Source organism: Corvus cornix, chromosome 1 (assembly GCF_000738735.6).
Source record: "Corvus cornix cornix isolate S_Up_H32 chromosome 1, ASM73873v5, whole genome shotgun sequence".
Classification (NCBI taxonomy): domain Eukaryota; kingdom Metazoa; phylum Chordata; class Aves; order Passeriformes; family Corvidae; genus Corvus; species Corvus cornix.
In genome coordinates, this window is record NC_046332.1 from 82,985,000 (window position 1) to 83,011,706 (window position 26,707).

The window sequence follows — 26,707 nt, forward strand, 5'->3', positions numbered from 1 at the left end:
ACTGAAGTGGGAACTGCTGCTTTCAGCAAAAGGAAGCGTTATCCTAGACTCCAACTGAAAAACCAAAGCAACCCCAAACTTCAGATTTGACTATATTACAATGTAAAACTAGAAATGTTTGAAGATACCTTTGACCTTAAGACTCATTTGTTAAATATGCAAACAACAAATGATGTTGCTGAATGTTTAAAGTTGCATGAACAAACACGTTTTGAAATGCATGTGGTACAGACAAAGTCTAGAAACACTTAGGAAAGATTCAGAAGGTAGAACTGCCCAATAAATTAAGAAAGAGCCCAACATAAGCAATGACTGGCCATGGCACATTGGCTAAAACCAACACAGTTAGTGACACAGAAAAGGAAACAAAACCTGTTCCATGTGATGACACCTAAACTACTGTTGGTTATTTTAAACTTGGAGAGATGTGTTACAGGCAGGAATGCAAGCTTCCCTGGAGAGCATGTGAAGGAGGTAATGCAAAAGAAGCCAACACGGATATTACTGGGTGTTGTTTCACCCATTATTAGTGGGTGAAAATGCAGTACTTCCTGTGGCTGGAGATTTGGAAGTAATGAAGTTTCAGTCAATCGTTTACAAGGAGAGGAATTCCATTTTCAGTGAAAGCAAAAGAGATGTTATGTTTAAACTGTCTGGATATTATTAATACAACATGATTGCTTTTTTAGGTACTGTAATAATTTTTTGCAGCAAAGAAATGTAGAGAAAAGATCTGCAGGGATCATTAGTTTAATCTATTGAAACGTACAGTGCCCCACTGCCCCCTTTTGCCATGTACCTGGAAGAGCAGCAGCTACAGTAACAGCTGCCACCACAGCAATGGGTACCTTTTTCTTGCAGGGCATGTACCTTTTGAAGTGGCTCACAGACCAGTGACACAAGGGTTCCTTTGGGAATCTTCTCTTTCATGTTACAAAAGGAAAATACTTCGAATATGACCTCTTCATTTACATGCCTAAGGACCAAATATTTATTCTTCAGTCCTGCAGATTTTCCAGTGAAGTCTTAAGTGACAGTTAGAGTTTGATCCCAAGAAAATTTGTTCAGAAGGTACTGCTATGCAAAACATCTAACAGGGATGCTGAAGAAATGGAGTTAAAAACTGCATCAGGCCTTGCCCTCCACATGCATTCTGCTAGGAACCAATTCAGTCTGGTTAATATCTCTTTTGTAAGGCGTTTTGCAAAGGAGGAAACCCCATAATTGTTTGCTATCTATCTGTCTTGCTTACCAGGAAAAAAACACGTTCAAAAAATTCTGTGCTAGCCCTTCAAAATCTTCCTGCTAGTTAAGAGGGTGCACTTGAATAATTATGTTTATAGTTGTCTTTCTGTTTTTCACCGTTGACAGTACCCTCTAGGAGCTTGAAAATTATTTTGGTTTTCCTACCATTTTCACACTGAAATCTATGTAGAAAAGGAATAGCCTTGAGCTTATGTTGGTGTCTTACTGTCTTGGCAAGATATATAATTTTGTTGCTTTTGCACAAGCATCACTGACAGTGAAAACACAGATCTTGGAACATTTTTAATCTGTCAGGTTTCCTGCAAGGTTTGTAAAGAATAATAATGAACAAGTTCATCCATTCTATACTAGAGTTACCTCCTGGCTAAACTTGTCTGTCTGCATTTTTAGAGCAAGCACTTCGATTTTTGTATTTTATAGAGAAATGACCCTCTTATGCATTCATTATTTTTATAAAAATATCAGTGGAAACATACAGAAGCATATGACATAGAAAATCTTTCTGTTTGCATGTTGCATGTATTCTTTTACACCAGTTTTTTGGAAATTATTAGACTCTAAATTACAAGATCTAGGTTTATAGCATCTAACCAAGGTTTGCTTTTAATGTGAAGAGGTAATAAATAATCTGAGGATGTTTGACTTTTATTTCCATTCTTGTCTATGACAACTCATTTGTTGCCATTGAAAATAGCCACTGAAATATTTTGGACAGTAAAAGGATAGCAATAAGCACCAAATTATTGAGAATTCAAAGGGGATGGTTACAGAGTCTGTCAAAAAGTGAGATAAACATGTAGCAACAGAACTGCATACAAATTCTATCAGTTCTTTAAAAATTACGTAAAAAAGGCCTGCACATGATCCTTAGGTCAGAATAATGATCTGATCCTCTAGAATGAATTTTGGAAATTTGTAACCAGTTGAGAAACAGCTGAAGAAAAACACCTGTGTAGGTAGCTAAAGAGACAATACATCTGTAAATAGACAATAAATGTGTAGGGGAGAAAGGATGCAATTCTTTAAAATATTGGAGCAAGGAATCGCACCGTTGCCATTCAGTGCATTGCCTGTTTAGCTATGGTTAATTACTGATACAAATGGTAGAAAAGGATGTCTTTGAATATCTGAAGTATGAGCAAATGAGGAGCAGCACACGTGAATTTACAAAGATAAAATCATATTGGATAATGCCACATTTTCTGAGGGAAAAAGAAGTAAAATTACTAGACATTGTAAAATGTCTAGAGTGCAATAAAACATTATACATTGTGTCTCTCAAAGCACTGTATTGAAAAAGAGAAGATTGGTTTTGGTACAGTAAAGACTTGTACTAACATTGACAAACAGCTTACTGGAGGACTGTGTAAAAGGTGGCAGGTGTTTGGAGTTAGGAACATTTGCAGTGAGATGGCTGAAAAAAAATTGCAAGGCATAGTTTATTTCACATCTCATGAGTGGTCTGCTTTGACTGCAGATTCCTTTGGCTAGAAGCATCCTTGATCTTGTGTTTCCCTGATCCATAGCAGACTTCCCTTGGGTTACAGGGTGGTAATAATAATTCATTAAAAAATCAAGGATGTATTTTGCAAACTTCACTTTCCCCATTTGCAAGACATATTTTGCTGTGCAGAGTTTAATTTAGGTTCATGTCCGATAATTTTCAGGGGTGTATTCCACTGGATTTATTTTGTGGGATTCATAAATAATTACTTTTTAGGATGACCACTCTTCCTTGGATCTTCCATTTTGAGTGGCAACAAGAGAGGTCTCTGTCACCTAATTTAATTACCTTTGATCACCATCTCTAAAAGGTCTGTCATTCTCCATCAGCTGAACAACATTAATTTTTTTTTTTTTTTTTAACTCTCTCTTCTCCCTAGAGGAACACCAATGAATGCCAACTTTTCTTCTTAGATCCATAAAGGTCTCATTGACTCTAGTGAGATCTTAATATCTACCCTTTGATGAGAGAATTTGATCCTAAGATGTGTCCAATTACAGAAGTATCCAAAGATTCACTTCCTAAAGGAGCTTTTGTGGGAGTTACTGGTGAACTGCAGTGGTTTTTTTTCATCCAGTCACTACTTCATTATTTCTGAAGCCCAGTGGTTTTGCTCAATGTGTGACATTCATTAGAAAGCAACATGCTAATCAGAGTACTACTGTTTTATGTTAGGTTTTCCTTTTTTATTACAGTGCTACCTGACATTTTACTTGACATTTTAGAAGCTGGATAGAAATTTTTCACTTTCAGTCTTTTGTCATGCTGAATGCATGTGATGGTTTCCATCAAAAAAATTCAGGGAGCATGTTGTTGCCACTGTGATGAGGGAGATCCTGGGGCTCTGTAGAGGTTTACTGGAGTCAGTGGATCTCTGTGAAAACTCTGGTTCCATCTTTTCAATTTTCTTAGGATCATCTTCAAGTTTTTGAAGGTTGTGATAATCCAAATGTAGCTTCAGGGAAGCATGAGAAACCTCATTATGTATAGATCCCATCAAAGATCTAGTAAACAAGAAATCCAAACAAATAAAAATGAGACAGCGATATAAAAATACAATTAAAACGGCTTGAATGACTAACCTCCGTGTTGGTGAAAACACATGGATAATTTAACAGGAAAATTGCTGTAAATACTGTGACAGTGATGACAACTGTCATGTTTATATTTGATTAGATTCTGTTCTTAGAATCCTCAACTTTGACTTTCTAATTTCATCTGATTCCATCAGCCTCCCCATACTTTTAGGAAAAGTGTTTGTCTAATGATCAGGATTGTAGAAAAAAGTAGCATTTTACTATCCTAGAAGGTTCACAGACTTGGTAACAGATTAGAAAAAACAATTCCTAAAATACTAATTTTACAGAATGCTCTTTTAGTCTGAAGATACTAGTTTGAGCCAGACATCTGTTAAAATGTACTAAGAGAAGTCAGGTTTGCCCAAGCCTCACATTCAGATGATGGCTTGGGGTGGACTCTCCTGCCCAGCTGGGGCTGGTGATGGGAAGCAGGATCTGTGGAGAGCCTCCAGAGGGAGATGCTGCCCAGCAAACCTGCTGCCTGGGTGTAGAGATGTGCCTGCTCCATGGCTCATCCTGGGCTTCCCTGTGCTCCTGGGGCTTGAGTGCCAGCCAAGCACTGCTTGAACTCACAGCCCTGAGCGCTTGGCCCTGGAAGTCCTTGTGTACCAGCATAGGTCGCTGGAGAATTTTATCTCCCATGCTTGTTCTTGCTACTCTGAGTGCTGCTTGCAAGGAAGTTGACAATTTAATGAGATACTTGGCATCAAATAGGTCTCTGTGCTGTATCCAAGTGCTTACTTTCATGAAAACCCATATTTAGTTGGTACTTTGAAGTAGGTGAGTATCTGGATGAACCTGTAAGGGCAATGCCAGGGCTTCCCATAGGAAGGGCACCTCTGCAGCACCTGACCAGAGCAAGAGCAGGAGATGCCCCAGCACCAGTGGTGGCCCACTGAGGAGCACCTTACACTTTTGGGGGTTGCATGGTTTGGAACTTTTGCAATATGTCCTGTACATGCTACTTTTCAGTGCTTGCTCAGGCATAGGCTGTGTGCTGAACTTTGTCTGGAAATCAGCAATATCACTGTACTACTCAGCAGTTTGGCAACACACTGAAAATCCCACCATTAGCTTTTCAGTGTGAGCATGTCCCTGCTTGCTACATGGGCACAGATAAGCTTGTTAAGTGATGGAGACTGACATTTGCTCCTGGAGAGAGAGGCCTTTATTTGGAAAAGTTATCAGATATTAGAATGATTCATCTGCTACTTGAGGCTAACTGTTTAGCTTTCCTTCAAGTCAAATTAAACAGTTGCTGTTGGCATGAAAAACAGGGAAGGCAGGCAGAGTAAGAAGAGAAAGGACAACTTATAATTAAAATCAGGCTTGATCTTATACCACACTTCATTATACCACTGAAGAAAATGGCTGGTTTTACTTCCAAATATTTAGACACTCCAAGCAATACTCAGCCATAGCAACACAACTTTAGACTAAGCAAGAGCAAGTATTACTGTAGGAAGATTAGCTAAGTAGTTTTAAATGCTCTTAAATGGCAACATAATCTTTGAAAAAAATATATTGTGGGCCTTAAAAAAATTGACATCGGCATAGTCATGAAGTGGCAGCTGACCTGCAAGTGTGGTGTTGCTTAGCAATACTTCACCATCAGGCAAATTGGGAAAGTGGGCTAGAATGATTTACACCAGGGAAGAGATATATGCTAATTTCCTCTAGAAGATTCAGGTTACTGTGGTTATTAGGAAGGATATTAGATCATAAATACCTCTCCACCTCTTCTTCCCTTTTTTTTTTTTTAAAGGTGTTGAAAAGTAACTCTCCTATGAAGACAGGATGAGAATGTTGGGGTTGTTCAGCCTGGAGAAGAGAAGGCTCTGGGGAAGCCTTATAGCACCTTCCAATACCTAAAGAAGGCCTACAAAAGAGCTGGGAAGGGAGTTTCTACAAAGGCATGTAGTGATAGGACAAAGAGGGATGGATTTAAACTGAAAGAGGGCAGGTTTAGATTAGATATTTGGAATAAACTCTTTGCTATAAGGGTAGTAAGGCATTGAAACAGGTTGCTCAGTGAAGTTGTGAATGTCTCATCCCCAGAAGTGCCCAAGGCCACATTGGATGGTGGCCCTGAACAAACTGGTATAGTGGCAGGTGCTCCTGGCCACGGCAGGAGGGTTGGAACTAGATGATCTTAAGGTCCTTCCAACTCAATCCAGCCTAAGATTCTGTGATTCTATGGTTTCGAGAAAGATGATCAATTCAAAAAACCAGTCTGTGAGAATGCAAGTACATTTGCTTCCAGAACAGTAATTTCAGAAATGGTTGATACAAGCAATACAGTTGGAGGGAAAGAATAATTTAATAACACAAAGGAAATTTTATTTTAATGCTTCTTTGAATATTTTCATAGCCACTTAGATTTCTGGATTAGTTGCCAGAGTCCTGACCCTGCCAGAGTCCCTGCAGGTGGGATGCTGAACCTGCCTGCAGTTCAGCTGCTGCCAGAGGCTGTGCCAGCCCAACTGAGCTCACTGCAGGACCCAGATATGAATTAGCTGGTGGTCTGGGTTGAGACAGATGAGGAAGAAAAAGAAAATATTTTGAATTTGGAAACTTGGTGGCAAAGTTTGAGAGTTTAATAAAGATAAGAAACTTCTTTCTCCCTCTTCATGTTTTGATGTGCAATCCACTTTTTATGCATCCATAGCAGTAGATAAGGAAAGGGGAAGCATTTTGCTTCACCTTGGTTGCCTAGTCCAGACAGATCTCTTACTTTGTGTGAGAGTAAAGTGAAAGCTTTGTCTGTCAGACTTCCTGGTTATACTGTAGAGACACAGGATGTAGTGATGCCTTCTAGTGTACTGCGTGGCTGACAGGACAGCTTTGCACAATACATGACAGAGGTGCTGTGCTCTCTCCTGTTTTTCCTAGAAATTTTTCCCGAGTCTTAAAACCCACAAGAAAGATAGCTGAGGTTCTGTCTACACCCCCCCTCTTAAAACTGTTGGTTTTACTGCTGGTGGTAGACAGGCAGTTTAATTGCGCTTCCAGAGTGTAGGAGCTATAGGTGTGCAAAATCCGTTTGCATAAAACACATAGATTGTTTCTGTACCCTCCCACTATGATCTGCACAAAGCCTAAACCCATACTGAGCTCTCACTTCCAAAGGTTTCTGTATGAAATTAATGTTGCACTCTAACTGAGCTTGTGTTGCCCCAGAAATACTTACACCCAACTGAAAGGTGCAGCATGTTTGTAACATGTAACACAGGAGCTGCTCAGTACAAAGATCTTGGGAACTAGAGCATAGTATAAGTTAGAGTAGATGGTATAGTCTGAACTGTAATATGTATATTGTATGATGGATTTCCATGAAAAGTATAACCACATTATGATGTGGTGGCTGCCCATAGAAAATAAACACAATAGCTTTTCATTTGCTGGCTCTTTTAGTACATGGTCAAAGAGTGAAAAGGATTTCATATGGCTGTTTCTTAAGCTGGAACTCTGACATTTCTATAGCAGATGACAAATGATTTTCTAGGCACATTTCTGAGTTCATCTAAACTGAGAGGTAGCTGTTATCTTTCTGTAATATCAGAATGCTTGTTTGAGAAGTAGTTATTCCTCTCCTTAAAGTGACATAAAGTATGTGAGAGCAGGATGCAGAGGGTCAAGTACAGGCTCTTTTGTGCAATAAATAACTTCCAAGTCATAACTCATCTCTTTATATAAGTATCCAGAAAGTTTTCAGCACATTTTTGTCTTGACCTTTTAGCACGAACAATAGTACTTCTGCTTGCTAGGCAACTGATTTTTGCCCATCACTTGCGAGGTTAAAATGAAATAGCAGTGAGTTTTTACCACTGTTTCAGAGGACTGCAAAAAGAAAAGGTATTTAATCGAATGCATAGCTTCAGGGAATTACCAACTGCTATTACAAAAATAATGGAAAATATTTCAGAATTCCCAACCATTACATATGGCTTTTTGCCAGTGTACCATTTTAATGATAATTTCAAGAGGAGACAAAGCCTGACAACATATATCATGACAGAGAAATCAGAGCTGCAATCCAGAGAGCAGTTTTAGGCAGGAAGCAGTGGGACAGTTTCACAGTTCCTTTCAAGTAAGAAATGTAAGCAACATACAAATGTGCTTTACACACATTTGTGTAAATAAATAAATTTAAATGCACCATTAAAACTTCTCTCCTAAGTAATGTAGTGGAGAAAATCCTCCCCAAAATGTAAGTTAAACTTGCTATGTGTGTGTGTTTTCATACTGTCATCACTGCACCTTCCTGTATGACAATACAAACCAGAACCAGACACTATTAATGACTTAGTAACAATGAGTGATGTGACTGTGTATGTTTTATAAATATTTACATTTTGTCTTTATTAATTCAGATTTTTCTAGGATGGCAAACTACTGATTTCAGTAGGGAGCGCAGGCTTCTGTTTGACCTCCAAGTAATAGAGAGAAAATTAACCTCCGTGTACATAAGTAATAATAAAACACTTTAATCCAGAGTTAATACAAACTCTAGTCATATTCCTGTCTTCATACAGACTTTGCTTTTGCAGGGTACTGTGCAGCTTCACTTTCTTGGATGAACTGTGCTAAACTGCATCAGTGTATCTGCTTAACAAATGCTTCCTGAAGAACAGTGAAGATCCTGAACGTGTTTGCAAGGGCACCCCGTTAGCTTGCACACATCATCTGTGCCCTCAGTGCCCAATTCATGGCCATAACCTCCTGCTTCCTCCTGCTCTCAGCTCGAGCACCGGGGAGGCTGGGTGAGGCTGCAGAAGCAGGCGTCTGGCTCTGGGGATCTGTGCCACAGTGTCCCTTCGTCAAGACATCAGCCATCACACACAAGCTTTAGCTACTTGCCCTCCTCCAGCCTGGGAAAGGCACCTTTGGAGCAAGACACGCCCTTGAACTGAAGTGAGAAGATGGACAAAAAAGTGCAATGTTCCTGAGTTTGCCAAAAATATTTTACTTACCAAACAACACAGCTTTCATGGGCTGAGAGACCTTTAGCAGAGAGGAACTGTGGAAGAGGAAATTTGGGCTCATTTCGCTGTGCATATCAGGCTGTGGCCAAAACCAAAGTAGCTGTGCTAACATGTGAAAAGGCATCTGATGAAAGGCTGATGCCAAACAGGAGGAATAGCCTTAATACATTCTGTTTTTTGGTTTTGGTTCCAGAAGATGTGTGTGTCTCTTGACTGTAATAATACTCAATCATCATGCTATAATGAAGGGCTTTTCATGTAATCATCTGTAGAACTGATTACTTTGGGCTATACCCTTATCAGGCTGAGCTTCCTGGCAAAATTCCCACTGACATCAGTAAGAGAAGGAGTGGACCTTTCCTCAGCAGTTTACCGCTATTGTTTGACAAAACCACGCTTTTCAGACACTTCACAGTGGAGATTAAATATTTAGACTCTTAATTCTTGAAATATTAAAAAGGCACTGTAGAGATAACACACTCGTTCTCAGAAGTCTAAGTTTGTTCTGGTCATTATTGCTTCTAAAGAGTACAGCACCAAAGCAAGGCATGAACAGGCATGGAAAAGATTTTATCCAAGATGCTGAAAATGGTAGACTCTCAAGGTCTCAAAAATAGGAAGGAAGATAAGAGATTTTATATTGTGGATGATACAGAAACATTTGCTTGCTATTTCTTACCGTAAAAAATAACCAATTCAGCAATCCAAATCACTAAAACTTCAAAAGATACTATACCTACAGATTTACTCATTATTTTTAAAAAATGTACTTCATCCTTTTTAGCCAAGTTTTGCCACTAACTCTGAAGGGACCAGGATGCCCAGGAGATCAGTAGGATCTGGAAAAGGACTGGACACTTATAGCAAGAGCCAGAACACACACAATATGAACTCTCTAAGCTTGTTTGTAGAGGTTAAGAGCCTGTTTTTCAAAATATTGAATGTATGTAATTCATTATGACTTGAGTGGGAGTTCAGGGCGTGCAGCAGTGCCAGAGAAGAGACCTTAATTTCCTGTCACAAGGGCCAAGTGTCTCTATATTTGGATATTCTTGCTTTTCATAATTCTTGCTTTTCATAATTTGCACTGCAGTAGCAATTAAGGGATAACATTACAGGCAACGATCCCATTGTACTAGAAATAACAGTTGTTCATTACTCCAGAGGCCTTCAGCTCTAAAGCCAAGGCAATTATCGGAGGCAGTTTATTGAAAAGAAAAGTGAAGAGCAAATCCCTGCAGTGCCCATCTTTAGGCACCAAGTGCAGGTGTCTGGATGTGGAGGCTGCTCTGTGGAAATCCTCTGCTTGTCCAACACACAGGCAGATCACTCGAAGCAGTGGCAGAGGTGCCTGAGAGTTGCACAAGGAGACACTGCAGCGTTCCCTCTGGGGACCATGTAGGTCAGGGCTGGGGAGCACAGCCTGCACAGGGCAGGGACAGGATGAACTGGGCTGTGGAACTGCACTCTTGCGGTGGGGTAAGAGACATGTCATCACCAAGCATTGTTTTTCCCACTTTCAGCAAAGCTTTCAATGCAGTTGCCTGTCAGAAGGAGAACAGCAGGTCATTGTGTCCTGCAGCTTGGGTTTTCAATGAACTAGGCATTTGAGAATGTGTTCAGGAGAGCTGGTCACCTCCCAGTGCAGCTGACGCATCTACTGTGAAGGTGTCACAGAAGACATCCTGCCTGAGTACACAGTTTCCAGACACAGAGACGCAGACTAAGGGGCTACAGAGGCAAGTCAGGGAGTGTAGGAGAACTTCTCTACCTTGCAGTGTAAACATAACCTTCATGTGTAGGTAACACAGGTGCACCTGTGCTGTGGTTTGCCATAAGACTTGTATGATTCCATAGCATATTTACCACGTTTCTTAAGGATTATGCTTCACAAACACTTTCAAAAAGGTCCAATCTCAACTAAAGAGTTGCAGGAATATTCTAAATTTGGTGGGTGGTATGTGGATTTTTATGGCTATGTCTGCACTAGCTCAGCAGAAGCAGACTGGAGGAAAAGGGATCCGGTGCTCCAGGGGTTCTTACTTTGGACCAGGTCCATGGCATGGCCTGAACACCTGCACACCCAGGAGCATCTCGTGAAGGGGCTCTTCTTCTGTAGCCCAGATGCCTCTGGGGTGCACGCCAGGCAGTCTGCTGGGACAGGCAGGAGCTCTGCCTCAAGAAGAGTGTGCCTTGATCTGAACTAACAGACTCCTGCAGATGCTCCACCCACGACCTGCACTCCCACGGGCATCAATTTTGTGGTCAGAAATAGACACAGAATTTGAGGTTATGCACAGCACTTTAGCTGGCCAATCTCTTCTGTGAACTGATGCACTGAGCCATTTTTCCAGAAGCATGACATTCTGAAGCCCAGTCTAAAGCACAGGGCTACGCTGCTTCTAATCCTAGCTCTCCCCTGAAATGCACACCTCTCTTTGTCCACCATTTTATCTGCTTACTTGCCTTGCTTGGGTTTTATGAGTATTTGGTTTTGCACATTAGTCCTAAGATGTGAAGGCTTCCATATAGGCATTGAAAAAAAAAAAATTGAAAAAAAAATTCAAATACACTAATAAAAATGCTTTGTGATTATACTAATATAAAGGAGAAAAAAAGGAAAGGAAGGAAAGAAACAAGAAGGAAAGATAGACAATATAATCAGGATATTGTCAAAGAGAAGTGATGCTGGAAGGTGTCAAAATTTAGCTAGTAAAACAACAGTGGTTAACAAATATTCTTTTCTCAAAATGCAGGTATTTCCACAGTGCTTAGAATCTCCTCCACAACATCCTTGTTCAACATCAAAATATTCTGTTTTGTGAGTTGAAAGTGTTAAATTTTCCTATTCTTTTCATGTTGACTTTGTAATCATATTGGAATAAGGAAATAAATGCTACAATATGTTTCTACTAAATGCTGCAGATATTGATATACATAGGACAGTGTTTTGACAGTATCTATATGGAAGACCTAAAAATCATAACTTTTCAGAATTTTTTTCTGAGACAAATTTGACTTTTTAAAATTCTGATTCAGCATGAAAAAAATATTGAAATATTAAGTTTTCCCCAAGAGTGGAAACTCTTACTGGTTGTAATAATAATTATCCTAAATACTTTTGTTTCTGAAGCCAAATAGGGCAATGGCAGCTAGAATATGCAGGCCTACATGTTGTAGTCTATTGAATTTCACAGTTTATGCTTTTCATTTGAGCAATTTTCCTTAATTTTTATTTTCTTACTGTGTATGCAACTTATGCAAGACACATTCATTCTAAAATAGCTTTTAGTCATTTAAATCTTTTGCTCTATTGTTTCTAACATCAGACATTTCAGCACTGGGATGTTGGCAAAGCATAAAATGTCTCTGATTTTTTCTGACAACATTTGTTTGATCTGTTCCCTTCTTGGTTAGGTTATGAGATTAGAGAAGAATAGACTCTTGGTATCTAAAGAAAAATATGTATGGAAAGTTTAAGATTTTTCCAGTAAGCCATTCAAGTATGAGCTCAAATATTTTTTTTGTATACCAGACTTATTTTCTTAGGTATTGCTTCCTTTTGTATGACTATGTCTAGAGATATTCATATCCCCAGGTGAGACCTGAGAGTATTTAAGGGGAAGAACACACCATCTGGAACATTTTTCAGTTTATACATTTTCAACATGATTTAGCTGTACCCATCAGCTCTGCAGCTTGGCTTGGGCTGCACAAGTTGACTGGTGTTTTTCTAGCTGCTGTCCCATTGGATTTATAGTTCTGCAGTCCAAATCCACCTTCCAGTTAACTACAACCCCACTGACAATTAATGATGTTGTATGAGGTTAATTGAGGATATCATTTGCAGTTATGTGGAATCATGTGATGCCTTTTTTTTTTTTTTAATTTTTTTAAATTTTTTTTTTTTACCTAGGGTCACTTTCTGGAACAAAATCATGGCTTAATTACAGGGGTCTTATGGTCAGTAAATAAATTTGAGACTCGAAGGCAGCGTTGCAGAGACTAGTGAAAAAGCAGAACAGTCACAGCTTGGATAAGAGATTTTCTACAGCATTTACATTTCAGTTATCACTGGGTTTTTTCCCACTCTTGGAAAACCTGCCCCAAAAGCAGACTGGCCACTCTTAGGGCTGAAAAAGCCCCCAAGGATTTAGAAGATGAAGGTTGGCTCCTGGCTTGCTCAAAGAGACTACTGGAGAGAAACAAGGCTTTTTTTGTTAGGATTGATGGAGAGAAGCATTTTGTGTTGGAAGGTCATTCTGGCTGCTGTTTTATTTTCTGTTTGTCATCTGTTTTTGTAGACCTGAAAGGGTGCTTGGTATTTCCAGCCAGCCCTCCCTCCCCATCCTCCTTTCTATGGTATTCTTGAATATTCTGTGCAGCTCTGCCCTTTCATTTTGCAGTTGGGTGTCACGTCAAAGGGAATCAAAGCCTACTGAGGTGCAATCCATGGACTTGCTGGGCTTTGATTCTTGCCCTTCATGCATTATCAGAGAAAGTTCTCAGCCTAAGGAATTTATGTAACTCTTGAGAAGATACAACAGTTGCAAATTGGATTTTCCTGGCCATAGAAGCATAGAATACCATTGAACAGTTCCAGGGACCACAACTAGTACTAGGCCTGAAAATAGTTGGGAGTATGGGCCATAAGAACATGCAGCCCCTCTCCTTCCTCGAGCAGGACTGTATCCACTGGAGTTTTGTCATTCTGTGACAGAGAAAGTTACAGGCGAAGTTAAAACTTCATTTTAAACCTTTAACTTCTCATGTCACTTGACTATACCCTTGAAGGAAAGTGATTTATGACATTGGCTTTTCCTCCCTTGATCTACTAGGAGATGAAGCGATGCCTGACAGGGATATCCATCTTCATTGCTGATATTTTGATTGGAACTCGTGGGTGCTAAAGAGACAGTGACCGTGCCTTTCAAAATATTAGGAGGTGAAGAAATATGCTTGAGGAGCTGGCAGATTATCAGAGGAGAAAAAAAAAAAATTCAGAAAAAAAGAATCTCTGTTAGGAAACCAATGTTTGTTTGCTGGCACTACTAACTAGTCCGTAGGGGTTTTGTCAATTAATTGCCACTGATCTTAATAGATATATTTCTTTCTAGGCACACAGTAGGTCTTATTTCTTAGTTTGAATATTTTCAGTTAGCTTATTCTATAGGCAAAAAAAGAAGGACACTGAAAAATAGGCAAAGCCTAAGACTTTGCAAATCCACTAACTATCACAAAATATGGGAGGATTTCTTCTGCTTCCAAGGCTTCTGGAACTGCAATTGGCAATTGGGAGTGCTTGGTATTCTGGTAGTGACCCTCCTCCCTTCACAGCCAGCTCCTCGGAAGAGTCACAACATGGAGACATGATGGGTTTGGGTTTCTCTGTAGAGAGGTCAGAGGCAGCAGCATCGTGCTTCAAGTGCAGGTACAAGGCAGCAAAGAAAAATAAACAGAAGCTTTGCAGAGAGTCAACTGAAGCAAGAAAACAATATAATAAATAAACATAACACACTTTTTTTCTCATTTCCAAACTCTGCCTACGAGGGCTGGTAAATAAAACCAGTCAATCTGTGGAGTGATTCCTAGTCAAGAAAATGAGTTAATATGCAGCAGAGTGTAGAGCTGGTGTGCACCATCTCTACCTGCTCGTTTGTTTTCCCTGACACAAATATTTCCTATCATCATTAATGATAATTTCTGGAGACACTGGACAGATGTGATAAAATCACTCCACATTTCAAATGCATGTGGTTATTAGTCACTAATAATTTATGTTAGTTTTTTATTGGTGGCTACAAGTTGTCAAGAAATATATCTTCTGGGTGGTGAAACCTATTCTCCTCTCATAAATGTGAAATAAACCTGAAGTGAGTAGTGTGCCACTGATGCACAGCAAGCATAATTGAAGGTAATATGATTTCTATTTGCAGGCACCATGCTAATACTGAAAGAAGAGCAAAGTTCCCCTTTGTGCAGGAGGCCTGAATGCCCAACAAACCACCTCCTGAGCACTCAAAATTATGTACTTCTTGTCTCTCTCTAAATGTGTGAACGAATTTCATTCAAAGGACACAAACCAACCACATAAAACCACATCCAGTTGTTTTACTTCTCTACTGGAATCATTGTAGTTTGTATAAATGGAAACTGGCTGGTCTGGGAGAAAACAAAAAAACCAAAAAAACAACAACCAAGCTGAAGTATGTGTACTAATTAGGACCATCATCCAGTGCAATGATCAGAAAAATGGCTTGAATTTATTAAGGGGAAATCATTGAAACTATCAATCTAGTGCATAGTAAAAAGCCTAAAGATAATAGATTGCAGTAGACTGGTCTGTGTAAGCAAGAAAATAACAGGGAACACATTTGATTCTTGGTATATGGGTATTGTATACTTGTACAAGTATATATACTTGGTATATGGGAAATTGCTTTTTTTTTTTTTCTGGAAAAAATCTGAAGCATCTATACACATTTATTCCATAGGCAAATAAAGAAGGACACTGAAAAATAGGCAAAGCCTAAGATTTTGCAAATCCACTAACTATCACAAAATATGGGAGGATTTCTTCTGCTTCCAAGGCTGCTGGAGCTGCAATTGGAAATTGGGAGTGCTTGGTATCCTGGTAGTGTTCAACAGGTGTGTTTATTTTCACCTATGATATAGTTAGCAGCTTGTATATCAATGTGTACAGCAAGCGTTTGCTTTTAGAAAATTATATTGATTGGGTTTTTTTATCTTTTTAGAAAACCCATTGCAATACATACTGTGAGCACAGAGAATGACACAGCATAAACAAGAGAGAAGTAATCAGCATGGTTCCCTCCCCCCCAGCAGGAATAAATCATTGTAACTCTAAATCACACAAGTTCTTACAGGACTCAAAGAGCCCTGAAAATTCCAAGTAGCAGAAGCAGATAATTAAAGAGGAAAAGTTAAGACCGATAATTCTGTTTAAAATGTTTCAAGAACTCATTGGAAATACCTTTCTTTTCCTTCTTTCTCTAAGTGGAAAACAAAATGTAATTGGAAAAAGAAAGTGGACCAAAAATATTACTTACAAATTGTCCTTAGCAGCATAATGGCCTAATTGGTGAAGGGGTGATGCAGTCCTGGAGTACAGAGAATGGCACAGATGGAGAGCAGTTGTGTGTGCTGATGAGAGGGCAGATGCTCTCAAAGGCATTTTGCAGCATTAGATATCCTGGCTCGTCTCCATCGGCGGCACCGATCTCATTACTCTCACCACGTGAAGAGATTTCACCCTCTAACGCCAGGGCTGCATGGCTATAATGAGGTGCACCAGTGCTGGAGACAGCCAAGAGAGCCTAGGAGCAGAATTTTAGGAAAACATCTAGAGCAGTTGTCATCTGTATTTTCACATGACCTTGCAATTCAAAATAGGGTAGACAGCAGTCTGGTATGACTAGCTGATACTGTGCAGGCCTTAACAAGAACATCCCTTGTCGGTGGTTCACTTATTACTCATACGTTAGTCTCTGCCCAGTTTACACTTGCAGTTTTGCACTATAAATATATTAAATACTCTTCATATCAATACCTCTTTCTGTGTATTAGTCTCAGTTACAGTAATACACTCCATTGTACAGTTTGAACAGGGGTGTCTAAATAAAAGTTGACAGATTGCGTTGTATTGTGAATTCCCTCTGAAGAGACATAAAAGACCTTTTACAGTACACAGGAAATGAGTAACACAAAAAAGCAGTATGTAAAATAAGTTGTTTAAAGATAGACTGGGATTTTTTTCTTTCCTGCCTTGTACAAAAGTAAAGGGCTATGCAATGAAATCAAAAGGTGGTAAATTATAAAATATTAAAATATTTTGTGACATGACATATATAATCATATAAATAAAATGCAGCACAGCTAGAAGAGACAATAAAATTAAAAAATAATTTGGAGTCTTGTCTACATATCAAAAATATATAAAGAGACAATTAATGGCAAGAGGACAAAAAAAGGATATAAAATCTTCAGAATCTTAGCACAACAACCATTACTAAATAGCAGTATAATAAGTGGAGAAGGAAAGTAGAGATTACCATGTAGGAGGTTGTTTGCTGAAAAGATTTTAAACTTCCCTCTGAGATACCCGATCCTGGTTGCTGTAATAGATATATACAAATCTGTGCTGATTTTCCATCTCACCCAGCGTGGCTCTTCAGTGCCAGATCCTCTCCCTGAACTACAGATCATGCATTCTTCCACATGCCTTTCTGAAGCTGAGCAAAATTTTTTTTCATAACATCATGATTTAAACTAACTTTTTGGTTAGTAGCAGGAAGAGTTAATAATTAAATAGAGAAAAAAGTTAAACCTGCAGGTAAAAAAAAAGGCCATTTCTTTGGGTCTGGTTACAGGCAAATTTGTGCACCTTTCTGTAAACAAACTGTGTTTTGATGAAGCAGTAAAGTTCTCTTTCACTTCATACTCTCCCTATTAATTCAACAACAGCAAGAAAGACAGAATCAGATCCTTGATTGCTATTAATGACATACTGTAAATGGTTGCAAGACAATGCAAAACAAGGGTGTAATTGATATCGTGACAAACATAAACCAAGGGAAGCCAGATATGAAATACAGTTTTTATCTTGGTTTCTCCTTGAGAAAAAAACCAACTTAAGCATAGTGAATTGGTAGTTAATAGTCTCATAATTAAGAAGCAAATCCCCAATAAAAGGCAGGCTGGCCAGAAGTAAAATGGGTGCAAGACCCAACATGCAAGTTGCAGGAAACCCCCTTGTTTTGCAATGAGAAACCCAGCGAGTGAAACTGTGAGCATAAAGCTACTCATCCTGTAGGTAATGTACGGTTTTGGTTGCTTATTCTTCTTTAATCTGAAACAGTAGTAAAGGCTTCTGGATTTATACTTTTGATGGATAAAAACTTGTTTGCTAGGGCTTGCAATTGAATATGTGGCTACCAGGAGAATTTGCTCTCCATCTCTAGTTTTTGTAGCTAGTGAGTGTTATAACCAATATAATTCCTCTATTCAAAGTAGTAACAATGCAGTAATGTGATTTGTATACAAAAAGATCCCTGCTTTCTTGTGGAAAGAAATAACAGCATAAACCAATGCCTTTAAACACTTCTCTATTCACTCCTGGGTGCAGGAAATGCCATTCCCCTTCCACATGCTTAATAAAATTTCAAAATTTTATTTTACTCTCTGTACACATAAATATGCATATACATTTACAGTGTATATGTATATACTTTTTACTGGTGAAGTTGTCTAAACTCACTTTAGTAATCTAGACTTTATATTAATCTGCTTTGAAGTGATGTCAGGAGGTAGGAATACATCTTCTAGCTGGGATTATGGAATAAAATGTTCTGTATTGCTAAAGCAGCTTACTCTAAACTTATCAATTAACATTTAGAGTGACAGGTCTGACTGTGTGATGGTATTTTTGCAAGTTTCTAGATAACAAATAGCCTAGCTTTAAGAAGTAGGTTTAAAGATTGCAACTCATCTCTTGAATTGTTGGTTGGTTTGGATTAAGGCCTTTTACTTGATGAAAAATACTCGTTATAAAACTGTTTTAAAAGCTTCTTATGTATGTAAAATACCTATGCCATTTTATACTAGAATGCTGGTACTTAAACACATGCTCTTAGACGTGCACACACACAAACAAACTCCCTAACTCAAACACTATAAATTTAACATATATACAAGCAGCAATAGCTGAGTCCTTGAGGTTAGGCTTATTGTCATTAAATATTGAATGTAAATGGCTGATACTACTGAAACAGCAGCAGCAGATTAGAAAGCAATACGAAGCCAAGACTAATCCAGAATCTGAAATGCATCATTTCTAACCACTGCACCTCATGGGAATCTGAATTTCATCTATCAGGCTTGAGAAATTTCAGCTCTCAGGGAAGCCAGAGGACTGAGAAATACCCACTTTGTTACATATTTGAGATTATCTAGTCAGAGATTTTAAAAAATGGCTGGTGTTTCATTCTTTACTGTCTCAGCAGATTGGGATGATGATGTTGAATTAAACTGCTGTCTTAATAGACTTGAAAATTAAATTACCATAAGTAATGGATTATGTATAATCAAAATAGTTTATGACATCTGAAAAATATGAAGACTAATATCATATGTAAAATTGGAATCTGACATAGAATCATAGAATATTTCAAGTTGGAAGGGCCTGAAAAGGTTATTGCTTCTAACTTCCTGCTCCTCGCAGGACTGCCCAAAAATAAACCATATGACTAAGAGCGTTGTCCAAATGCTCCCTGAACTCTGGCGGCTTGGTGCCATGACCACTTCCCTAGAGAGCCTGTTCCAGTGATCAGTCAAAACTAGAAGTGTGCTCTTAACAGCTGCCAGGATGAGCCCTTGGCTTTTTCCAGCCTTTAAATTATTTTTATAAGCAGAATGAATTTTCTGTGATAATTTCTAGGGCATACATTCTAGGGGGTCAAACTACAATTCTGGAACATTTTGCACTTCCTCACAGACAAGTATTAGAGAAAGTGTAAGGTGTGAACCCTGCTGAATCTTCTCTGTAGTTGTTCTTAAGGCAATTTGGCATTGATCACACTATGATTTGCTTTTACACTGACAAAAATGAGATGAAGAATGAAAAATAAAGCTCAGAGTTTACAGAGACTTGGATCATCCCATGGACAAGGAATAACAAATGTCTCCTCAGACATCAGATGTCTCCTCTTACCTTGTCTATGTCATATGTGAATTTGTCCTCAAGAACAGCAGGACCTACTTATTCTTTTGTTCAACTTTTCCCTTTAAATTTAAAATGTTGAGTCTGTTAATGTCTTGGCCATGTGAGCTTTTCCTTTGTGCTTGGTAAATTAATGTAATGCTATAGAATAGCCAAAGCGCAAACCAGTAGTGCACAAGCTGAACATAAACAAGTTATATAACATTGCAATCATTCATTTATTAAAGTAAGTGGAAATTTCAAGGCATACGTAATCTTTTTGGACAACTGACAGGCAGGTGTGATCAAGAGAACAGAGAATCCAGTGATTGTAGGCAGACAGAGAGACAGGTTTGTCTGGGTGATTAGAAAGTAAAGTGAGATGGAATTGGGAAAAATGGGAGAGATCATTGGCTGTCCCAGGACAAGCAGAAGTAACAGTGCAGAAATTGCTGAGGGGGTTAGACAAAGAAGCTGCAGCAGAAATAAGTGTCTCGGGAGATTAAGGAGACAGGACCCATTCACAAAGAGTAGTGCAAAGCATCTGTGCCAGAGCAATGGGATAAAAAGAAGGGTAAAATGGGCTTAAGGAACTGTCAGACCATTTCCTACAATCAATAATCCCCCAGGATATTTGTTATAGAATGGAGAAACATAACATCGGGCCCCAGACACGTCCCAGCTCAGGTCACTGTTGCATCCCTCTTGTTTGTGGTCCACCTCACAGCACACCTCTGCCCGAGGTCAGGGAGGGGCAGCTGGCCCCTGCCACAAGATGGACGATTTTACTGCACCAGGCTTTTCAGCTCCACTTGCTTTCGAACATCCTCACCCTACAGACCAGAAAGATCTTCATCCTACCCACTGCATGACATGATCTAAGTTAGCAGTGACCTAGACCATTTTTAAGTTAACAAAGTTTGAAGTTAAACCAAAGTGAATCAACCTCTAGTCTTTCTCACAGCTCCTATCTTCTGTCACCTGCTTGTCTTCCCTTGCATCATGTTTTGGCCTGATCTTCCCTCCAGCTTGTTCTACACATCTCTTTACCCATCACAGCATTTGCTCTCTCATATGCCACAGTCCTAGAGACAGGCAGCTGGAAACACCCCAGTCAGTCTTTAGAAACAACAGCAAAAATAAGAGATGCTCTTCCCATGCTGACGTTGGAGAGTGCTGAGGTCAGAACCTGCCCCCAGCGAGGCAAGTACAAAAGCAGAGCGGGTCCTAAAGACAACGTGTAAGAATCCAGTCTAAGAAGTCAATTGCTGAAACAGGAATACACGAGGAAAAGTATCTTCATACTGATATGAGGCACACACACACAGACTGGGGAACAAAGCTGTTCCCCGGCTCACAACAGGTAAGAATTGCCCTCTTCTGGCAGCAGCAGGTGCCTCCACCAGCTGTCTAAAACATCAGTCACAGCCCAGCCTCACATGCATGTCCATGAGGCACAGTCCTTGCCACTTTGGCCATTTCTGTCCAACTCTGAAGATCTTGACGTTCAAACTCCATCTCCCAGCTTCCTTGACCTGGTCACCTATCCATCATCAGTGTAAGTACACCCTGCTGGTGGCATGGAGTCACCTGTTTATCTATAGCTGACATGCCCAAAACCAAAGCTCACATGTCCTCAAAGGATTCAATCCCACTGCTTCCTGAAGCTGACTGGCCAGCTGCAACAGCAGTGAGCGTAGTCTTCAGGGAAGTGCCCACAAACAGCATAGATGAGACCAGTGAACTCTGCTCCTGAAACTTCAATACCAACAGTCGCAGTGTTGTCATAGTTCCGTTTGGATAAGGGGATGGGCAGGATTACATGTACCTGAAAGCTGGTCTGCTACGTTCTCCCCACAAACCTTGCCTTGTGCAATATTATTTTATGTGGCATTCAAGTATTCTTGCAAGTGGATGCAACAAAAATACAGGTGCAGATCAACTCACAATGCCCAGTTTTTGAGGGGTGATTCTGTTTTATTATTTCCTTCATATTAGAATGATGCTAGCCACATTTCTGATGAAAGATGTGTTTATCTTAAAATATTGCTAAGTAAGAGATCAAAGACACATGGAGGACCTGAGTGTCATGGAAAACTCTTGCTTTGGACCATAATAATCTTCCTGTACATTTGCTGACCCCGAACAAAATTGTCTTAGCTATGGGTTGGGCAGTGTTGCATAGGGAATGCCACAGGTGCTTGCAGACGTCCCTATACAAACACTGAAATAATCACATGACAGTTATTGACACTAGATATTTTTTAACACAAATGAACTGTCAACAAAGCCATTTCTATAGTGGGCATAATTAATCTTTTTTTTTTTTTTTTTTTAAATAGCATTACTTTCTTGGTGTTGAAATATTGCCAGAACACCTTGCTTGTTTAAATGTCTGGAATTCCCTTGCTGCTCTCCTGTTCTGACTAACAGAAATAACACTGTGCCGTTATGGTGCAACAGCTTTTCCCTTACCCCATCTGAGGCATTAAGGAATGTATTAGCCAGAGTTGGATGTTCAATGGAAACATGACACCCTGTTCTTATTTTGCTGTGATTTCCTGATGAAAATCAATCACTTTGTTTCACTCTCTGTGGATTGTGTTTCTATTTTTCTGTTTCACAAATATGCTGGTTCTTATCCCCTGAGTGCTTATCATCCCTTGTGTGCAGGATCTTGTCAAAGGGCTTTTGAAACTTCATGTATGTTAATCAATCAGTTAATCTACTTAGGGACATTTTCCAATAAATCCAGGAATTACATAAAAACTGATTTTCACTGCTGAAATAATACTGGTTACATCTAGAATTTCCATATGACTTGTTCTTGTTTCAGCCAAGCACAAGTTGCCATGTACAGTTTGAAGCCTGTTAATACCCCTGCTCAATTCTAAATATGTTTTGTATTTTTAAGTGTTTTATGATAGACGTTTTTAACAAAAGCTTGTTTATTTTTGTTAGCACCTCATCTGCTTTATACTTATGTCTCCATGCAAGTTTTGTGGATAAGCACATGTTTGGAGATTTTTTAAAAATTATTTTTATTTTTGTAACTGCTTTTTTTCTGCACACCTTATTCTGACTTTTTGGCCTCTGAGTCTTGACTGACCTGCAGGGGGGATGCTCAGAACTTACCTGATATGGAAAAGGCATATGAGGGAAGGTGAATGCAAACCCAGACCAAACTACTCATGCTCCAGGCTTTTCAGACCAGATACATCCTGAAAGTGTGACATACACTGAATACTTAGATGCACAAATACAACAGTTGCTGCAGAGATGGTTGTTTAAAAAAAAAACTCAGCAGGAGCAATAAGCACACTATGCTTCTTGCATAATAGCTGAGTGGTTTGAGCATTTTGTGGAATAGGGGAAATTGTCCCTATTCCAAGACTCTACTGCACTTATTAGTCCATATTTTGTCCTGTTCTTCTCTAGTCTAAAAAGCATAGGTTCTTCAGGGAATATGGATTTGAGCACTGTTGCCTCATTCCCATTAACTTAAATGCTAGGCTAAAAATCCCTCAGATTTCTTTTCTTTAGCGTGTTCCTGGCTGTCACCTCCTTATACCCACACTGGCAAAGGTAATTTTTTTCCAAGTGAGATCATTTTCTTGAAAAGTGAAATATCTGAAAAAGGCTGAGAGGGTTCAAAAGCCATCCCCCTTCATGGGGAAATGCTGTACCATGGTTCTGTTACACAGAAGGCTGGTCTTAGACAATCTACTGTCTATCCAGCATTACTGAAAACACCTAAGTATGTCCCATCAGATGATTGCCCACAGCAGAGGAGCCTGCTCTCAGTCCCTGGGACTTTCTACTGTGTAGCTTGCCGACACCTCTCCCTTTGGCAAAGTTTCTTTCCTCTTCTAAGTAACTGACCCTCCCCAAGCTACTATGAAGGCTGCTCCATGTAGTCCTGCTATGCTCAAGTGCCCAATACTAGGCAAGATGATGTCTAGTTCGAGGGTACCTAAAATTACTCCTCCTGTCACAGAGGGAGAAAAAAAAGACATATGTCAAAAAAAAAAAGGCAGACTGTCAAAATTGTCTGCAGGTGCAAAAAACCCTACATGAATTCCACATGCAACCCCAAGTGTTTCCCAGCACTGCCTATTACTGTGAGCAACTCCCTACTGAACCTGAAAGCTCCTCAAGCATTTAACTATATTCACACATGTTAAGGAGATCCTGTTCTGGGAAGATAGGCACTTATCTCTTGCCTCAAGTCCCAGTACAATCCAGCTTAGGAAGACAGGCATTTAAATCCCTTTTAGGAGTCTGAAAAATTAGCAGCAGTCAGAATTATGTCTGGCTTTTTCTGACATGGGCCATCAGCTTCGACATAGGTGCAATAAGGCTGAGAGCATGACTTGAGCTAAGCACGGGAGTGCAAGTGTACATTTTACCATTAGACAGGGACTGATGTGTCACTGACATCTTACAAGACTGCCCCAACTATTACACCACGCTTGGGCAAAAAGCATTAACCTCTCCTACTGTGTGTGGATACGAGGAGCTGTTGGCTCCAGTTCTTATCTCAAGAGAAAAAAAACCCAAGGGAAGTAAATTCATATATGTGGAAAAGATGTGTCATACAGGAGACAAGAAAAACAAAGCATAACCTTGTAAGTCTCCACCCTGTGTCAGAGAGGATCTGGACTGCTAGGCCAACCTTGGATTTGCTTTTGCCTTCTCTGATGTGGCCCTGTGCCTCGTGTGTTCCAGGCTGCGCAGGCTCTCAGCTGCAACACCTACCATCCAAACTACCCGATGGTTGCTGATTATGCCATTCTGCTGGGAAGTTGAAGCTCAGGGCTTAATTAGAGTTTAGAAACATCACCCACTTCCTTTCTTACAAGTTTTTGCATCTTTATGCAAAATGTGGGTGGAAGCACTGTGATCTCATTAACGTCAGTCCTGCAGTAGGGACAGAGAGGCTGGATCATATGTCGATAGAGTGTTAGGAGTGTTTCAGATGAGTTTCCAAGAGGATATCAGTGCTCTAGCTGTAGGCTGACTTTGCCCACTGGCACTGTGAGTTCACTTGTAGTCGGTGGAAAGAAGGAGGCACTCTAAGTGCCTCAGAGAAAGCTGTCACTTTCTGCAGGTCTTCAGAAGTGCCTCTCTGTCTTCTGCCCATACAGCAAAGCTGAGGAATTAGATTGCTACTTTTGTCCCTTCCAGGGTTAAGACATGTAAAACTTCATTGAGGTAATAATGTCTCAGTGAGGTATCTAACATAGATGGATGAGACTCCAGCCTGAATACTCGAGGCTTTGCAGTAAATGATTGCAAGAAAAAAACCAAAGTGTCAATAAGAAGATGCAGGCTGTTGAAAACCAAAGAAAAGAAAATATTGATTAAAATTAGGATGTATTATAAGACAATATTAGAAAAGAATCAAAGACCTACAGCCTTTTGTAATTATTTTCATTTCTCATGCCCCATAAGCCTTTAGAAAAAAATAATATATTGTTGGAAAAAAACTTCCTTATCCTTTCTGTGAAGCTCTACTCATGAACCATGGAGGGCTGAAAATCATTGTGACACCCTGAGAAAAAGTAGTGGGTCCAGTAAGACTGTAATGTTAACCCATTAGTTTTCCCTGTTAGTCTAATTCTTTGGATAGCATAAAAAATGACATGAAATGAAAAAAGAGGAGTATTTATTGCAGTAGCTTGAATATGCATCAATTGATTTTCTTATATTAGAAAACCTGAGAAAGTATGGTTTATTTATATACAGATTGTGTAAATACACTGTAGGCAACAATTTAATGTTGAAAGGGCTTTCATTAATGGTGTAGTTCTGAGAAAAGGATGTAAAGCAACATAAAAGAGTTGATATTTGATTTTTACTGAGATAAGTTGAAAGAATAATTCACCTTTACTAAATGTGTTTCTTCTTTCATGTTGTTTTGTGTTGCTCTTTCTACTGCTCGACGCATGCTTGCAAAAAGTATCCATTAGGAATGAATCCCTCATTGATGTGACTTCATGATGTCTATTATTTATGTTTGTCTAATTCTATTTGTTAATAAAGAAAAATAATCATCAGAGATCCATAAAATTAAATGGTTGGTTTTATCCTGGAGCAACTACACACCATGCTTTTTCTTGATATGTATTTCTAACAGAAGACATGAAGTCAGTTCTGCTGAGCGATGTAATCTGATACTGAAAAAGTATGTTGTTAATTGTATTGTTTTTTTAGAAAGTATGGAGTGGGGTTTTTTTAAAGGCTAGGAGATTACATTTCAAACACACTTCCAAAACTTTGTACGGCTTCTCATCTTTCTCAAAGACAAAAAGTTACCTAAAGATTTAAAATTGAATATATGGGCCAACGTCTCCTATTGTGCAATGACTGATTTTTGGTTTGTATCGATACTGAGGGTAATCTGGATTTTTGAAACCCCCCGGTTCTGTGAATGAAAATCACGACATCAGGGTTAGGCGCTGTATTTCCTGTAGCCGAAACCAGCCACCTACCAGAAGAACTGGTAGACAGGAGTTTTAGATAGATAGTTTCTGTCCCGAGTACTCGGACTAAGTACTCAAACTAAGGCTGAGGAATGAAAACTGACAACACGAAACTTTCGAGATATAGCATGCGATATACCAGTAATCATTGTAAAGAAGGTCTTCGTCAGACAGGTGTAAAATTCCGGCTCCTGAGGTAGGAAGGCTCCGTACACTGAGCTACATTTGGAGAAATCGGTACCTGCAACTGAGACCTCGAGATGAGTAAGCCTGAGGGATGCCCGAGATGTCAGAGGCCGTGCCCAGACCCAGCGACGCAGCAGCAGCCCCTCATTTGTGCCAGAGTGAAGGGAAATGGTGAGACAACCCGACGAGCGTTTTCAGCCACGGGATCCTGAAGCAACGCCGTGTGCTTCACTCCGCCTAGGCACTGACTGCCTGTAGCTGTCACAGACCGGGCAGCAAGAGCCTCTGTGCCCAACCCCGGCGGCCTCACCGGGCGGGCTGTCACACCGCCACCGCCGCCCCCCTCGCTGCTCCGTCGCGCCCGCCGCCCCTCTCCGTCTCCCCCTGCCCAGCTTCCCGGCCGTCCCGGCGGGGGCCGAGCCGCCGCGCCGTCGCTGCCGCCGCCGCCGAGGCCGGTCCGCCCGCCGCCGCCCCTTCCCTTCCCC

The 26,707-nt window shown here is 39.9% G+C and overlaps 1 protein-coding gene and 1 long non-coding RNA gene across 4 annotated transcripts in view; one reads left to right on the top strand and one right to left on the bottom strand.

The window, feature by feature from the left end:
• ZBED1 (zinc finger BED-type containing 1) overlaps window positions 1-26,707 on the top strand; it is a 55,916-nt gene that overhangs the window by 13,544 nt on the left and 15,665 nt on the right. Inside the window, exon 3 of one of the 3 annotated variants that reach the window (XR_005603955.1) lies at window positions 8,400-11,746. The exons of the other annotated variants lie outside the window; for them this stretch is intronic. The gene's annotated coding sequence lies outside the window, so the exon portion shown is untranslated. Of the gene's footprint in view, window positions 1-8,399; window positions 11,747-26,707 lie in introns of those variants that run through there. 3 annotated transcript variants of the gene reach the window in all.
• On the bottom strand, window positions 1,896-26,607 carry LOC104686010. Its single transcript, XR_751242.4, has 3 exons — window positions 26,176-26,607; window positions 15,905-16,171; window positions 1,896-3,774 (listed from the first exon to the last, which is right to left on the bottom strand). It is a non-coding gene; the product is annotated as an uncharacterized LOC104686010 (long non-coding RNA).